The sequence below is a fragment of the Erythrolamprus reginae genome, chromosome 4 (genome assembly GCF_031021105.1).
Source record: "Erythrolamprus reginae isolate rEryReg1 chromosome 4, rEryReg1.hap1, whole genome shotgun sequence".
In the NCBI taxonomy this organism is placed as follows: Eukaryota; Metazoa; Chordata; class Lepidosauria; order Squamata; family Dipsadidae; genus Erythrolamprus; species Erythrolamprus reginae.
In genome coordinates this window covers 98,999,648-99,017,033 of record NC_091953.1, presented here as the reverse complement: position 1 = coordinate 99,017,033, position 17,386 = coordinate 98,999,648, and the positions used below count along the sequence as shown (strand labels likewise).

At 35.5% G+C, this 17,386-nt stretch overlaps 2 protein-coding genes across 5 annotated transcripts in view; both read right to left on the bottom strand.

Annotated features, from left to right (window-relative positions):
- Nucleotides 1–17,386, bottom strand: part of LOC139166873 (complement factor H-like) — a 1,233,958-nt gene that overhangs the window by 818,232 nt on the left and 398,340 nt on the right. The gene's annotated exons all lie outside the window — the stretch shown is intronic.
- The window catches only part of MAP4K4 (mitogen-activated protein kinase kinase kinase kinase 4), a 159,257-nt gene that overhangs the window by 92,591 nt on the left and 49,280 nt on the right, over nt 1–17,386 (bottom strand). The gene's annotated exons all lie outside the window — the stretch shown is intronic.

Sequence of the window (17,386 nt, the reverse complement as noted above, 5' to 3'; positions counted from 1 at the left end):
AGTCAGCCTCAGCTTAAATAAATTCCGGGAGATGGTAGAGGACAGAAAGGCCGGGAGGAACGTTGTCCATGGGGTCACGATGGGTCAGACACAACTTCACAACTAACAACAACAACAATACAGATTTATTACCCCCAACAATTTAAAAGTAAAGTGTGAACTTACACATATACATTTACAGCTAGTCCTCAATTTATAACCAGTCACTGAACAAATGTTTGAAGTTACCATATATTCCCAAAAGCTTTTATAACCCAGTTTCAGAATTATGGCAGCCACACACACATACATCTGCAGTCATGTGACTACATTTTAGACACTTAGCTTGTCTTTATGGCTCTTTAGGGGGCTTCTGATCACCTGATTATGATTGGGGGAATGGGGGTTACCAGTATCCAGGATTTCTTTCCAGTTTCGGACAAAAAATTGGAGAAAACTGATTTGCTTAATGACCACAGTGTTTCACTAATAACCACAGTGTTCACGTAACAACCACTGCATAAAAATGCAAAAAACCCATGTCCAATCAAGTGATGCCTTGACTTACAACTCTAATAACACGTCCGTCATTCTGGGCTCAGTTACACTTCTAGGTTGAGGACTACCTATATGTCTTATAAATGAGAACATCCCGAATATATTTCTTGAAAAATCAATAAGGAGTTCCCATTGTCTGCAATTCAAAATTAATTATAAAGTAAAATTTAACAATCCACATTAATGAGGCCCCAGTGAAATTTGTTTCTTTGAAGGTTAAACCACTACAGAAAAACAAAAATATTTTTAATTGAAACTGGTGCTTTTGACCAATTCTTTAGACCAGTTTGAACCTCTTCATTATTCTGAACTCTTAATAGTGACTTCAGTATGCAAAAGACCAGAATGCAGAGATAAGGTATCTGTTCGAATGTTGATAGTAAACCTACACATTCAAACTTTGATGATGTAATTTCCCAGGCAATTTTTTGAAAATATGTTATTTTAATGAAAAGCAAGTATTTGGTGCCTTTCAGTTCTCTGCAAATTATTTGTATAGCCAACAGAAATAATATGAATCATGGAACACAGAACGGAAAAGCATAATTGGATTTGTGATTTCTTTACAGTCCATTCTAGGAACAGGATGCTGAACTAAGTATGATCAGATTTCTCCAATTTAGGTGTACTTAAAGGTACACTGCTGCCATTATTTTCAGATTGGGAAGGCTGAGACAGGTATTTTATTTGGTGGAGATAACCTCATGCTTTAAAAAGTTTTTAAATGGCAACAAAGGATCAAAATAACATTTTTGGCAATTTCCAATAAATAAATCAGGCATAGAAGAATTGTCTCTGCAACTGCAGCCATAGCTTTCAAGACTTAAGAGGGACATTCTTTTTTCTATTTCTTTGATGGAAAACCTAATAGGGAAGGCAGCCTAAGTAACCCTTGCTGACTGGGTCATTTAGTTCCCAGGGTGATTCCTATGTCTTTCATTTTACAGCAGGAAGTAAAGTGACAGGAAGGCTAAGAGTGAGTCATGTTCTCTTCTCCTACCACCAGTGAATGGGAGAAATGTAACAGAGTTGTTCAATTTTCAAGAAAGCTTTGGACAAAGGATTCACCAAGAACAAGAGGTTTCCCTTCTTTATTTGTGCTACTCAAGCTGCTCACAATTTCATTTAATTTTAAAACAGTGTCCAGTATTTTAAAAACTGGGTAAGTGAAGACTTTTAGATAACCAGACATGAAGAGTATGTACTGAAAAACAGACATCGCTTCAAAGTCTCTGCTGAGATTATCCCTACTTTACGCTCCCACCCTTAAGTCTGATTACAATCAGAAGACATTTCCCCTTGGGGGATGGAGAAGTAAAACCGAGCAGTTTCAAAGGTCCTGAGGCTGCAGCTATAAGCCACAAAAGTGCACTGAACCAAATTTCACTCTCATTCCCTTAAGGAAAGGTCTACGTTTCCTTTGCTTTCCCCGGCCCTTGCAGGAAAATATTATCAAGCTGTGGAATGGGAAGTTAAGACTGTGGGAAAGGAAGTGCAATACTCAAAAGTATCTCAGTTCAAACAAATACTTTATGATATAGGCTCCAAAATATTTCAGCACAGCATATTGCAGTATAGCATGTATTTAAATGTCTGACTACTTAAGGAGTCCTACAACTTTAAAAAGAATAGTTTCTGCAATGTTTCAAACTATTAATTAAACAACACAGGAGTCCATTTGCCCTTGCCAAGCAACCAGCTGGCACAAAAGGCTTCCTATTTAAATGTAAATAAAAATATAAATCAAGACATGATTGTTTTAATTTACTAAGATCCATGTTAAATTATTCCTGGAAGTCAATAAACAGTTCCTTATCTTTGGAAGAAAGACTCTTGTATCTTGTGTGCTACCCATCTTTACTAATTGCTTGTGTTATCACACACACACACACACACACACACACACTCCATTGTGTTTTACCTCTCTCTTCAAGAGCAATATGCCAAATCAGTAGTCTAGTGAAGAAGTATGGGAGCTGAAGTCCACCAACAAGAATATAAGTTATCAGTTCCCATTATGAAATTATGTTCTTTTAACAGAAGTGGAACAAATCCAAGATTCAAACACAAAGGTAAAACCTTGCAGACAGTGAACTTACACTAAGGGTTTTCAGAAGTTAACAAGTTTAGAGTAAGAAAATGAAATTAAGTACTACTACAATAGATGCACATTGATAAGCAGATGGTAAACAGATGCAGAACTGAAGCCAATGCAAGTAGAATCATACACTCAGTTCTCAGTCTACTGTTACTAAACAGGAATGCTTTTGTGCCAAAATTAGATTTTCCATAATGCAACTTACTTAACTAGATACTATTTGGAATTCTAAAAGGCAAGTTTAAGTTCCTACTATATCATTATGATACTAAAATAAGATAACAGTTTGCTTTTAGGCAAATTGTTGTAATACAGTGTAAGTAACTTTTCCAACTTCACCCTGATGTTGTTCCCATTAAACTTAATGCAGAAGAAGCACTTCCTTACTTCACTCATCTATGCATTCCTTACTCAGTCCTTTACAATTATCTTTATTATTATCTCTGTACTGCAAACCAATACAGGCAATAGCTTGGGAAATTAACACAGATCCACACAGTTTAAAGCAGATCCTATAAAAATCTTGAAATATATAACTTATTATTGATTACTTCTTTCACCAGTGCTTTCACATTAACTTGTCTATTTTTAATACCATTTACTCTCAAATTTAAATCTGATCACACAATTACAATTTCCCATTTGGTTCTAGGTATTTTAGACTTAAAAGATTGGTTGGGTTGCTGTGATTATGAAATCTGTTCTTATTTAGGTCAATAATGTGAAACAGTTTTTGGTTAGAGATATACCTCTGTTGTGTTGATGACAGTGTATATCTCTCAGCTTAGCTATTACTTCCACCTTCAAGTTCATTCAATGACACCTGTACATAATAAGATAAGATAATAAGCCTTGCTTGCTTCATTTTTCAACTGAAACCTACACTGGTTTTTTTGTTTGAAATCTAGTAAGTCTGAAGAATAGGAACAAATCTCTCAATATTGTTTTTTGTATTATTTTGTGATTCAAGAAAAAACCATGCTTCCTATGCAAAAATGCTTAGCTCAGTCACCAGAAGATTTACTTAAAATTGTAAAAGCCTTTATCTAAAATTATAACATAAAAAATACAAAATGAATTGATTTATCTGATAACAATGACAATTACATAAACACATCCATGAAATCCCTAGGTCTCAAGTTTGAATCATTAGAAAGTTTGCTTTAACTGATCATAACAGTAGGCACACCTATGTAATGTCTATGTAATGAAAGTATGTAATGAAAGTCTATTTAATTAAAAGCACATCTTCCATTATTAGAAGTATTTCTTAGAATTCAAAGAGTTAAAAACAAAATTAGAATGTGTTGGTAATGAACTGACTCGCCTGTCTTCTTAAAAACAATGTATAAATTTATTCCAAAAAAACAAATGCTATTATTTTATTACATAATCAATTAATTGTACAATACATATATTCTTCATTGAGGAGAGCTTCTCTCTATATTCACAGACAATTATGTGTATATTATCTCACCACACATCCAAGTATGAAGCAGCTTATAAGAATGCCTCTATAAAGTTTTAGCCTTAATTCTCTTTAGTGCAAGAAAATAATTTATTCAATAGAAAATAAGCTTATATGATGCTACATTCTCCCCTCTGATTGTCACAGTCCTACCAATACATGTTACGCAGATGTAATTTCACCATGTGAGTAATGAGAAAGGACCAAGTGCACTGCAAATCGACCATTACAATTGTCTACACAAATAGCTCTCAGAAAGGAGAGCTAGATTGAATGAAACTAAATTTGTGTTTCTGTTTCTGCTGGCTGTTCAGAAGAACACCTTTAGAAGCCTATGGAAGAGTTCTATCAAAGTAGAATAGTGTCTTTGTGTCCAGTGAAAATATGCAATGCATGTTTAAGAGAAACTTTACCAAATATCTTGCTGCTGTTAGACAAGAGTTGTCATTGCTAAAAGTGATTCAGCAGCAGCATTCAAATGAGATGGTGTCACCATGTACATAGTTCAGCAATGGGGGGAAATCTTTCTTTCTTATGACCAGCGACTGATCCTTCTTAATGCAAAGGCAATGAAAGACAGGCATTTTACTCATTTGCAAGAAACAATCAGCAAGAGCAAACAGCTGTGGATTTTGGATGATAACAGCCAACTGGAATAAATCAGACCTCATGTCACAAGACTTCAGCCTTTAAGCTGTGTTCTGATTTTTTTTTTAAACAAAAAACCCTGGTTATAACATTTCTTAAACAGCTTTTTAAGTTGTTAAGCACAATTTGAATTTTGGCACCAGAAGATCTAGAATGATGATCCAGAAGTAATTTGGTTATCTGTGCAATATAATTTTAATTAAAATGTATTTCATTGCAAAGTTCATTTATATTTTGAAAAAAGGTTTATGAGTTACTATATGAAATTAGGAGAATCTAACAATTTTTCTTTGCTAAGGTGATCTTTCAAGACTGTAATCCCTTGAACAGTTTGTCAGGAAAGCAATAGCAAAAATAACAGTACAGTACCTATATACAGCCCTCTGTAAGCTTAAAGTCAGAATATTGCTCCCAGAATTTTACTGACCTCAGAAGAATGGCAACCTGAGCCAGTCATGATCAAAAACCTGCAAGCTGAATTAACTGGCAAGATAATCTTAGGTCTTTTAATTCTAATTTTCTTTACTAATGGCATATTTATTTTTAACTTGTTTGTTTTGTTTTACATTACTTGAGTCACATTTGTGAAGTAGTGGCTATATAAATTTACTGTATAAATGAAAATAAATGAAAATTTAATTGCCTGTTTTATTTTAGGATTTTGCAAAACTATATATCAAGAAAGAAATATAGATTGTATAATATATGAATCCAATTATTATATTAGGCTTTTTAAGGATAGCTTGTGAAAGCATTTTTTTTAAAAAAAAATACTTCCTGGCACTTTTTTGTGTTTTCACAATGAAACAGCTTAGCCCTTTCCTAGAGCTTTTAGATATAATTTCAAACAGGGTTTGAGTTACAATTGATTGCTTTTGGTTAGTTTATGCAAGTTTAAACATTTGTTCCTTGGATTCATTGATAATGATCCATTATTGTATTTGAAGTTTTCTTGATTTTAGCATTTATCCTGCATGGTTGCAGAGTCTGCTTGTTTTTTGCACTGTGCTTGTCTGGTTCTTAAAGGGAGGGCTATGAATGCAGGAGGCAACAAGGGGCTTGTTGTTCAGCTAGATTGTAGCAGAACCTAATGCTGTTTAGGGGCTGAGAGAGAATGACTAGTTGAAAGTCTGCCAGCAGCTTCCTGGGTGTTTCCACTCTTAGTCCAGCAGCTTAACATTATATCCCACTGACTCTTTTGAGTCCTAAGTTCTATACAGTATTCGAAAGTTTTGGAAACATTAACTAAGGCTCTTAAGCAAATAATTAGTCTTTGCAATAAATTCAAGTATGAAATTGATATCAATACCTTATATAATATTTTGAACAAAAGTCTGAATAGCATGTTTTTAAAACTTGTTACAACACTCTGAAGTTGCTTTTAATTTTTTTTCTAAATTTTTGATTAAAAAGGTGTCCCACAAGTATGCCCATTAGCCCCACTAATTTATGTCCTCTCATTAGAAACACTATTGAGAAATATAACAAACAATCCAATAATTAGAGGACCAAGGATTAGGAAGGAGGGGGAAAAATTAATGCAGTAAGTAATTGTTTTGTTTGTAAATTGGTTAACTCACAAAATATTCAAAGGAACCTAGTTTAAAGCATGTTGGTATTGTGATTTGGATATTTAGTATCATTTGCTCTGAAATTCATGGCACTGTAAATACAGCTTTAGTGATCACTGCTTCTTGGTTTCCAAGTTAGGCTATATTCCTGATATTAAATATACAGTATATATATATTACACAACTTAAGAAAACTATATCTGATTTGAACAACAGATTGCTAATAAGAACTGCTGGTAAATATTTGCATTTGTTTGCTCTTTGACAGAATAGAAATAAGATAACTTTTGACAGTTTAGGACTTGTATTTATTATGCAAATTTCCATGGATTTTCTTCTTTATTTAACTTTGATTTACATTATATGTTACCTATTTGTATTATTAGATATTAATCCAGACCAAGTGTTGTACTATTTGGAAGTCTTATAAGACCTCTGAGTCTACGGAGAGGGGCGGCATACAAATCCAATAAATTATTATTATTATTATTATTATTATTATTATTATTATTATTATTATTAGCCAAACTTTTCACTAGATATTCAGGCCAGATGTTAAAGGAGTCCCACATATATGGGATGGAGGATAATACATATTTTCTGAAGAAAAGATTTTATTTGCACATGCTTATGATGTTGTAACTATAATTATGTTTGACTATTTTCAAAGGTTAAAAATCATAATATCTACAATAAAAGCCATAATTTTAAACCATGGGTCAAACTGGGTTTAACTGAAGAAAACTAATTAAAAACATTGGAACTGCACAACAGAGGTTCGCTGTTCACTCTACATCTCATATCGGATAAATTAATTATTGGGAAATGGTATGAGAGAAAACAGTTGCAACTCTTTGTTGTAGTTCATCTGTTGAGGGAAGAGAATGCAAGATCACATATGCCTCCAATTTGCTTTTCCACAGCTCTTATATTCCATGGATAAAAGGATCTTTAACTCCCACTTTGTGAGGATAACATGGAAATTGCACAATTAAAAACATATGTAAATTATGCTACTCTCATATGTATGAGCTTTTACAAAAAGGTTTATACCTTTTGCTTAAAGTAGGTAGTCCTTGAGTAAGCAATGTAATGGAGCCTGTCCATTCCATTTGTATCCTCAAGGATTCATGGGAGTCAATCTCATACTTTGAAACAGATCACTCCCTGTTTTCGCCCATGCACTTGCTAATTTAATGTGTGGATATATGCATGGTTCATTAAGTGCACATGAGCTATCTCAGCATGGGAAAGACCATGAATGGGGGATTAATGATGGACAGGCCCAAACAGGCCTCCCCCACCATGAAGTGTCTAGTCATAGGAGAAAAGTGTCCCTTTGAAAATGGAGGGATTCATTTTTTTTTAAAATGCCTTTTAAAAAGGTGGTACACTATTTGCTTTGTTTCCAAAGGCCTTGTAGGCATCTATGGAGAGTTTAAAAATGGAATAAATCCCTCTGTTTTCAAAGGCCTCATAAGTATCTATGGGGCATTTCAAAATGGAGCAAATCCCTCCATGAAGCTTTCAGTCTCCGTCAGGTCTCCATCTTGGTGAAAAATGTCCCGGTGGCAGCGGAAAGGAATTGGAGGGAAGGAGCAGGAGATAGGCACTGCAAATACTTTTCGCACCAAGAATGAAAGTTTCTGAGGTCTGTAATCTCATAAGAGTTCAGGTATCCAATCTCTGCAAAAGAGGATGGATACCTGAACTCACACGATATTATTACATCAGTTTGCAGGAAAGGGGACCACGGGCAATAGGATGAATGTTGCAGACCCACAGTCATTTAAAGGGTGAACAACTGTTGTGGCTGCAGCATATCATAATTTTGGGACTTGCTCATAAACACTAAGGGTGCTTATCTCGTAACTTTGAACAGCCGCTAACTGAAGACTCATACCCGGGGATTCGCTCTAATGAACACTTTGTACATAAAAGTAATCAGTTCATATACTATCACAGAACATATATTAAGATGGATTCAATCCATCTTAATTCTTGATTTGGTCAGTATAAAGCAATTGCAATAGACTGTTCTGTAAAGCTATCATACAGCTAAGAATTGGTTAGGGTGATTTTCAGGGATGGGTTCCTATTTACCTAACTGCAGTTCACATCATGACGTTTTATGCATGCGCACATGCTCCATTCACACACACATGTATGTTCCCTCATCCAATTTGGCTTCCGCGCATGCTCAGTAGCTGGAATCGGCCTGATACACAGCTGAGGAGCTGAAGAGCTGTGCTTTAGCCGAAGGAATAAAGGTCAGATTCAACCCAGGGGTGGGCAAGGGAGCCTTTTTTCAAGCAGCAGCAGCGGAAACAACATCCAAATAGTAAAAAAATCATCATAAATCCCCCCCCCCAAAAAAGATGGCGGCATCCACAAACCGGCACAAAGCGAATTGGGTCCGTGATGCCATCCTGGCATCACCAGTGGGTTGCTAGTAATTCTGTCGATCTGGTCCAAACTGGGAGGAACCCTCCCCTGGTCATTCTGAAGTAGAAAGTATAACTAGAGCCCTACCCTAAAATCATTTTCTCAGCTACAAATACAACAATCTGTAAGTCTTCGGAGAGGGGCAGCATACAAATCTAATAAATAAAATAAATAAATACCTTGCCCCATCCCAAAATTTTAGTTTGAAAACCAAGCTTTCTTCTTTTAATAACAAACACAGCTTGTGTGAGCCAGATAATAACACTAAATGATGACATAAGCTACTTGACCCAAGTATCAGTGAGTTCTAATGTTATTTTTAATGTTAAAATATATAACTTGTTCCAGCTCACATGCACTAATTGCAAATAGAGCTCTATCACTTCAATTGTTTCATTTCCAGTAGCTGACATTAAAAAAGGTTAACTTCTTTTCAGTTGTTCACTAGGTAACAGCTTTAGTAAGCCAAACCTTGCATTATTCTTGTAATTTCAAGAAGTCAAATGCTGGCCCATGGAAAGCTTATAAAGTATGAAATTTTAAAAAGGCCATCAGTGTGTAGCATACATTTTTAGCATAAGCCATTACATTTAATTTCTGCCACATTTTCTTAAATTCTTCTAATTTCTGAGATTAGATGATGTTACCATCTTCAACAAAACCTTTTCTTCAGTAACATTAAAAATAAAACTGCCTGGATGCTTTTGCTTCTGCCTCAGGCCAAAGAACAATTCCCGATGATACAACAATCTGCAGACTCATGATCTAATCCCTACTATACAGAGTGGAAAAATTGTTCCTCAATCTTTATCCCACTACAAGCATTAACATATAGCATCTTGAATTGATAAATCATATTGATACATAAAATCAAATGTCTTATTTCCAATCTTCAAACAGCCTTTCATATTAATATACAATGCATTTTTTGTCACAATGTTTTGACAAATATCTAACCACTTTAAAATTGCTGCAGTCATATAAAGGAGTTCAATATAAGTTCAATACTTTTTCAAATATAAATATTCAAAATTGCCTCAAATTATAGTATCTCAAAAGTATTGAGATAGCTTTCACTAAGCTGATATCATCCAGATGTTTGGAGTGGAAATATAGATAGTCCTTGACTTACAGCCACAATTGAATGCACATTTTTTGTAGCTAAGTGAAACATTTGTTAAGTAAATTTTGCCCGATTTTATAATCTTTCTTGCCACAGTTGTTAAGTGACTCATTGCAGTTGTTAAGTTAGTAACACGGGTATTAAATGAATCTGGCTTTCCACTGACTTGTCAGAAGGCAGCAAAAGGTGATCACATGACCTCGGGGCACTGCAACTATCTTAAATATGAAACTATTGCCAAGTGTCCAAATTTTGATCACATGACCCTGGTATGCTGCAAGTCGTAAATGTGAAAAAATGGTCATGAGTCATTTTTTTCAGTGCCATTGTAATTGGAGGCTGTTGGGGCCTGGATGGGTGTCAACAAACTCAAACTCAACCCAGACAAGACGGAGTGGCTGTGGGTTTTGCCTCCCAAGGACAATTCTATCTGTCCATCCATTACCCTGGGGTAATGACCCCCTCAGAGAGGGTTTGCAACTTGGGCGTCCTCCTCGATCCACAGCTGACATTGGAACATCATCTTTCAGCTGTGGTGAGGAGGGCGTTTGCCCAGGTTCGCCTGGTGCACCAGTTGCGGCCCTATTTGGACAGGGAGTCATTGCTCACAGTCACTCATGCCCTCATCACCTTGAGGTTCGATTACTGCAATGCTCTCTACATGGGGCTACCTTTGAAAAGTGTTCGGAAACTTCAGATCGTGCAGAACGCAGCCGCGAGAGCCATCGTGGGGCTTCCAAGATTCGCCCATATTTCTTCAACACTCCACAGCCTGCACTGGATGCCGATCGGTTTCCGGTCACAATTCAAAGTGTTGGTCAGGACCTTTAAAGCCCTACATGGCATTGGACCAGATTACCTCCGGAACCGCCTGCTACCGCATGAATCCCAGCGACCAATAAGGTCCCACAGAGTTGGCCTTCTCCGGGTCCCGTCGACTAAAAAAAGTACGCACGTGGCTACGAGGTACGAAAACTTGGCAGAGGGGGAAGCGAACTGGCAGCAAGATAATTGGAACCCAAACCTGGTTGGAATGGACCTTGGAGGTCTTCTAGTACAATCACTTGCTTAAGCAGAAAACACCGGTCCCTCTTATTGTTAAACTACATTTTCAACATTATAGAAAAAAGAATTCCAGGAGTATTTGTAAGGTGAATGAAAATATGGTCGACAGAAGTCCACCCACTGTGCTGTTATCTCTGAAATTGAATTATTGGGATAATAATGGTTATTGAAATGAAGATACTGAATGAGACAATGAAACCAAGATATATTTTGTGGTTCGTTCTAGAAGACGAGACTATGTTCTTGCAATCTTCCTGGATCTAGTGCTCTCCCCACATATTAGGTTACTCCATTATTAAATCTGTTATATTGTTGCATGCCAATCATGATTGAAAGAAAATGAGAGCTGCAGCCAAGCACATCTATCTAAAGCATAAATCAACTGGAAGAATCCAACTCAGATGTTTTTATTATATCTGCTTTAAACTGTAGTTTTACCTGGAATTTTATAACTTAAAGTCAGCAATTTTTAACAGTGTTTTCTTATCCTTTGGCTAAGGCAGGGGTCAGCAACCTGTGGCATGTGGCTCTTTCATTCCTCTGCCATGGCTCCCTGTCGCTCAAAAAATGCTTCACAACTGCCAATGTGTGACACCCTCTGACAGTCAATTTATTACGCATTTTGAACCCCGGTAGGCCAACCATGGATAAATCCAAGAAAAGTTTCAGAAGAAAACAGAATCTTTAATTCAACTATATATGCTAGTTTTGTAGCTGCTCAGAAAATATTCAAGCATGGGAACAAAACTTTTGCTCCCGGTATTTTCTTTTCTGTGGGAAATGGGTCCAAATGGCTCTCTGAGTGTTTAAGGTTGCCAGTCCCTGGGCTAAGAGACTAGATATTACAGTGCTGATGCCAGGAATACATGGACTGCATAGTAAATAACTTGATGTTAGTCCTGTTTAATTCAATATATTTAACAATATTTGTTAATGTTTTGCAGTCATTTGTACATAGTGAGACATATATGAAACTCCTTTTACAATAATTCATGCATGTTGAGACAAGAGCATAAAAGGTGGATATAATATTAATTCCTCATTTAAATGCCTGTATTTAAAAGTTATATTTAAAATCAGAACTAATCATGATGGAATTACTATCCAGCATTGATAAAGTCAAGCATGAGTTTAAAAAACATATCCAAATTACTTGGGTCAGTGAGGGATTGGCACAGGGAAATTTGTTTCATTTCAATTAATTAAACATAACTGCAGATGTATGTTTCATCTATATTTTTGTTCCTCTGGCTTGTGCATTTATGGTATATCTTTATGGAATAATGCAAAGAATGCACGCACAATAGTTGTTTATTCTATAAAATATGTTGCCATTATAGAAAATTTACAATTCATTGCTACAGTATAAATGGACATAGTTTATTTGCAGATGTTAACTATAAAATAAGCAATATTAGATTTGATAAAAATTGTATTTCTGTGTTACAGTATTTTAAGAATCATTACACTATCGGAACTAATTATCAATGGTATGAACAACTTCTTTGCAACTGTATCTTTTAATTAAATATACATGTCTAGAGGTAACAAATGGTTTAACACTACAGGCCACAGTCCTACTCATCACCAGCTTTCTTCAATATCTGAAGAAATTTTATAGCTAAACATTTGAATAACATCGATAACAGAATTTCTCTATAAAAATTCTTAGTAATTTTAGCTAAATATTATTACTCAGGTTCAATTCAATATTAGTATAAAGATTATGCCTTTTGGGGTTCGCTTCAAACAAGATAAGATGCTGACTTAGATAGAAAAACAAACACTATATCTTTTTACAGATTAATTAATCATCACAGCAATTGAACAAAGTAGGCATCCCAGCAAACATTTAACTCAGCAATCTCAAGCTAATTGTTGCTTATGGCAAAGAAGTCGCTAAGTTGAAAAGTTTAGACTGAATTTTCAAATGTTGAATATGCATTCATCTGGACAATTGCATCAAAATTAAAACTGTATCAAAGGATTGAGTGAATCTGTAGTGGAACTACCTTAAGATTTATTTTAATGTTCTGTGTATGACAGTAGTTTTCCTTATTATGGTATGTTTTAATAGAAACATAGAAACATAGAAACATAGAAGTCTGACGGCAGAAAAAGACCTCATGGTCCATCTAGTCTGCCCTTATACTATTTTCTGTATTTTATCTTAGGATGGATATATGTTTATCCCAGGCATGTTTAAATTCAGTTACTGTGGATTTATCTACCACATCTGCTGGAAGTTTGTTCCAAGGATCTACTACTCTTTCAGTAAAATAATATTTTCTCATGTTGCTTTTGATCTTACCCCCAACTAACTTCAGATTGTGTCCCCTTGTTCTTGTGTTCACTTTCCTATTAAAAACACTTCCCTCTTGGACCTTATTTAACCCTTTAATATATTTAAATATTTCGATCATGTCCCCCCTTTTCCTTCTGTCCTCCAGACTATACAGATGCATATGAATCATGATTATAGTCTTTCTGAGAAATGTCTGTCCATACCTTGGCTTGGGTCTATGTGGTGGACCATGGGGAAATTTCACACCATCATTTATAACGTAATACAGTGTTCCCTCGCTTTTCGCGGGGGATGCGTTCCAAGACCGCCCGCGAAAGTTGAATTTCCGCGAAGTGGAGATGCGGAAGTAAATACACTATTTTTGGCTATGAAAAGTATCACAAACCCCTAACACTTTAAACCCCTAAATGACAATTTTCCATTCCCTTAGCAACCATTTAGATTATTACTCACCATGTTTATTTATTAAAGTTTATTAAAAGAAATATTTATAAAAAGCAGACAAAAGTTTGGCGATGACATATGACGTCATCGGGTGGGAAAAACTGTGGTATAGGGGAAAAACCTGCAAAGTATTTTTTAATTAATATTTTTAGAAAACCGTGGTATAGACTTTTCACAAAGTTTGAACCCGCGAAAATTGAGGGAACATTGTATTGTGAATTCAATAAAAATAAATAATAGCATCTAGCAGCAAGAATTCTAAAGTAATTGATTTTTTTTCCTATTCAGGTTGGATAACATCCCATATATTCCATGAATTACCTCGTTAAATTTTAAACACCAGGAAATCTGAATGATTACAAATCTTTTCTAAAGCATTTTATTTACCAAGTTTTTCAGACTATAAGACAAAAGGGAGACAAAATGTCTGTGCGTCTTATATACTAAATATTGCCGAAGCCCCACTCAACCACCAGCCATTTTTTGCCTCTGCAAACCCTGTTTTTGAGCTTTATTCCGGCCTGTTTTGGGCATAGTTCCCTCTAAGCTGAGCAGTGAGCAATCGCTCACTTAAAAATCATCATCAACTCAGAGTTTTCCAAACCTGCCCAGAAGCCGAGAGGGAAAGAGTGAGAGGGAAGGAGAGAGAGAGGAAGAGAGAGAAACAGATAGAAAAAAGAGAGGAAGGAAAAGAGAAAGAAAAAGAATGGGAGTAAGGAAGAGAGAAAGAAAATCAAAATCTAGTTTGAAACCAGCTCAACTATTTAAGTGGTATTTTGATATTGATAGCGTTGCCCTATTATGAGCTCACTGTTATAGACACACAGTACAGTATTTTATTTTGAAATTCTCTGAGGCAAAACAGGGTGGGTTTTTTATTTGTTTCTTTGTTTCTTTCTTTGTTTATTTATTTATTATTTCTGTGCCGCCCAGTCCCAAAGGGACTGCCACTCAGACACTATATTTTTCTGCCCCCCCCCCCCAAAAAAAATTAGAGGGAACACTGGTTTTGGGTGCTATTTTCGGCTTGTTTTTCAGGATTTTTTCAGCCTATTTTTGAGACTTTTTTCGAGTTGTTTTTGAGGCTTTGTCCAGGCCATTTTTGAGGCTATTGGGGAGCTGTTTCAAGGGTTTTCCTGGATCCTTTTCCAGGCTTTTTTGGACAATTTTTTTAAACAGGATTAAAAAAACCTCAAAAACAGCCCCCCCAAAAGCCTTAAAAATGAGCTTTAAAAGCCTAAAAATTGGACCCCCAAAGCCTCAAAAATAGGCCCAAAATCTTGAAAAAATGGGTTGAACAATCTTCAAAAATGGGGTGAGGAAGGCTTCCAAAATTGGCCCCGCAAAAAACCCCAACTGGCAGAAAAAAGGCTCAAAATGGGGTGCACAGAAGCCAAAATTTTGTTGTTTTCCTCTTCAAAATTTAGGTGCATCTTATAGTCTGAAAAATACAGCATATAAAATATTTAAATGGCTCACAATTTTTAATCCTCATATTCTATTTGCATACAGTTGTTAGCTTGGTACCATTTACTCTTACTGATCAATTTCTCTATCCATTTTTTCTTATAATGAAGTTGGTAAATGGGTCATTCTTTGTCAAATGGATCAGGTAAAACCGAAGCCTTATTTGAAAATAAACCATCACAAAAACAACATATATGATAGAAAAAAAACATGTTCTTTCTAATGAAATAAAAATGAAGATGATTGAAGGTGAGAAAACAGAGTAATAGAAAAAACATGCTCTTTCTAATGAAGATGATTGAAGGTGATGAAACAGAGCTCTGTTTTCTCACTTTCAATCATCTTCATTTTTATTTCATTAGAAAGAGCATGTTTTTTTCCTATCATATAATGATATTTTTGTGATGGTTTCTTTTCAAATGGCTGCAAAAATCGGTCAAGTGGACAACTGGTCCACTTGACAAAGAATGACCCAAACATGATTATCTCTTGATATAGAGTAAGGTTTTATCAATTTACATCTCTGCCCAGGCTAATCATGGAAGGTTTTTTCTAGAGGCTGTGAGTCTGAACAGGAAGAAGACACACTCTTAAATTCCACCTGGCAAATCCAAAGGATATGTGTTTTCAGATCCCCTAAATCCACAGTCTTTCTACTCTTGGCTCTGAGTGAGATTATTCTTCCTCAGACAAAACTGATAAGCAACGTGGGAATTCTCGTAGACTCAAAGTAAGTAGCAGTCATAATTAGAAGATTTTTTTCAGAGATTTATCTCTCAGGAGAATTATGTTTGTTTCTGGGTTGGGAAACCCTATTCAAAGTGACTCATGCCTCAGTTATTTCCCAATTGTATTACTGTGATACTCTCTGTATGGTGCTGCTCTTAAAAGAGCATTCAGAAGCTACAACTGTCCCGAATGCAGGAGTTTGTGGCTTCTAGGGATAGACTCATGTAGCCAAGGTAATAAAAGCTTCATTGGCTCCCTGTAGATTTTTAGGTTCAATTCTGGTTATTATTTATAAAGCCCTACATCACACGTCAGATTAGTGAGACTGCATGTTTCCAATTGTCCCTGAATCCCCTTCTATTAGAGAGTGCCATCTTATGGGCTATAGAATATGGCCCTGATCTTATTAATCTTATTATAAGGCATTGGCGAACTGGGTGTTTTTTTTCTCAGGGCTTTGGACTGGGCAGTTAAATGTGTCCTGTTGGTTGGTTGGTTGGTTGGTTGATTGGTTGGTTGCTTTGGTCTTTGTGCTAAAAAAGGGAGAGTATTTTAATCCTCGCACATATGTTATATTATTTGTTCTTTATGTTTATTTTGCATTGTGTTTTTGTGGTCACTGCCTAGTATCACTGTGAGATAGGTGGCTACATAAAAGTTGTATGAATAAATGAGTACATGCTGTAAATAAATCAGTCAATTCATTTTGTTGCTTACAAATCTAAATGGATTGCAATCTCTTCTGAGGAATTTGTAAGATTGTTCAATACATACTTTTATATACTGATATCTATTCTTGATAACAAAAAGAGAAATCTAGTACTATAATTTAAGTGGATGCTTTTCCAGATCCATCTAAAACAAATACCAATCAATATTCCTTAAAAACCTATGAATCTTACAAATAGAACTGTCAAAGTCATCACTATGAAATTTACTACTACCTTGCTAGCTAGAAATATGTAAAGTTCTGAATAACAAGACTGAATGCAAAAGAAATGCTCGAGCATGCCAAAATTATAAACTAACCAGTAGCAGAAGTTGGTGCAACAAAAACAAAGTTAAAATGATTTTTGTTATAAATATAAGGCTTAAAATGTTTATTTATCACACCAGCAACAAAATACATAGTACAGTACATGCATAAACACTTCCTTTGTTCTGCCCATTTCTTCAATACCTATAAAGGTAGTTTTGGTCTTATGACTGCTTCCTTAGAGTCTGTAATTTCAGGGGGTACTTACAACCTGGATTCAAAGTTCTAATGGTCAGACTTCTTCCCATGGTCACATGACTGCATTTACAGCCACTTGTAGAGTCCCTAAGTCATGTGACCATTTTTTATGATAGCTCTACTGAAAACTATTGAGAAATTCAGTTAATTCAGTTCAAGTGGCATAAAATCAGGTCAGTTACATGATTGATCTACTTTACAACTGTTACAAGTTTCGACTGTGATGGACAAAGTTCATTACAGTTTGGGGGT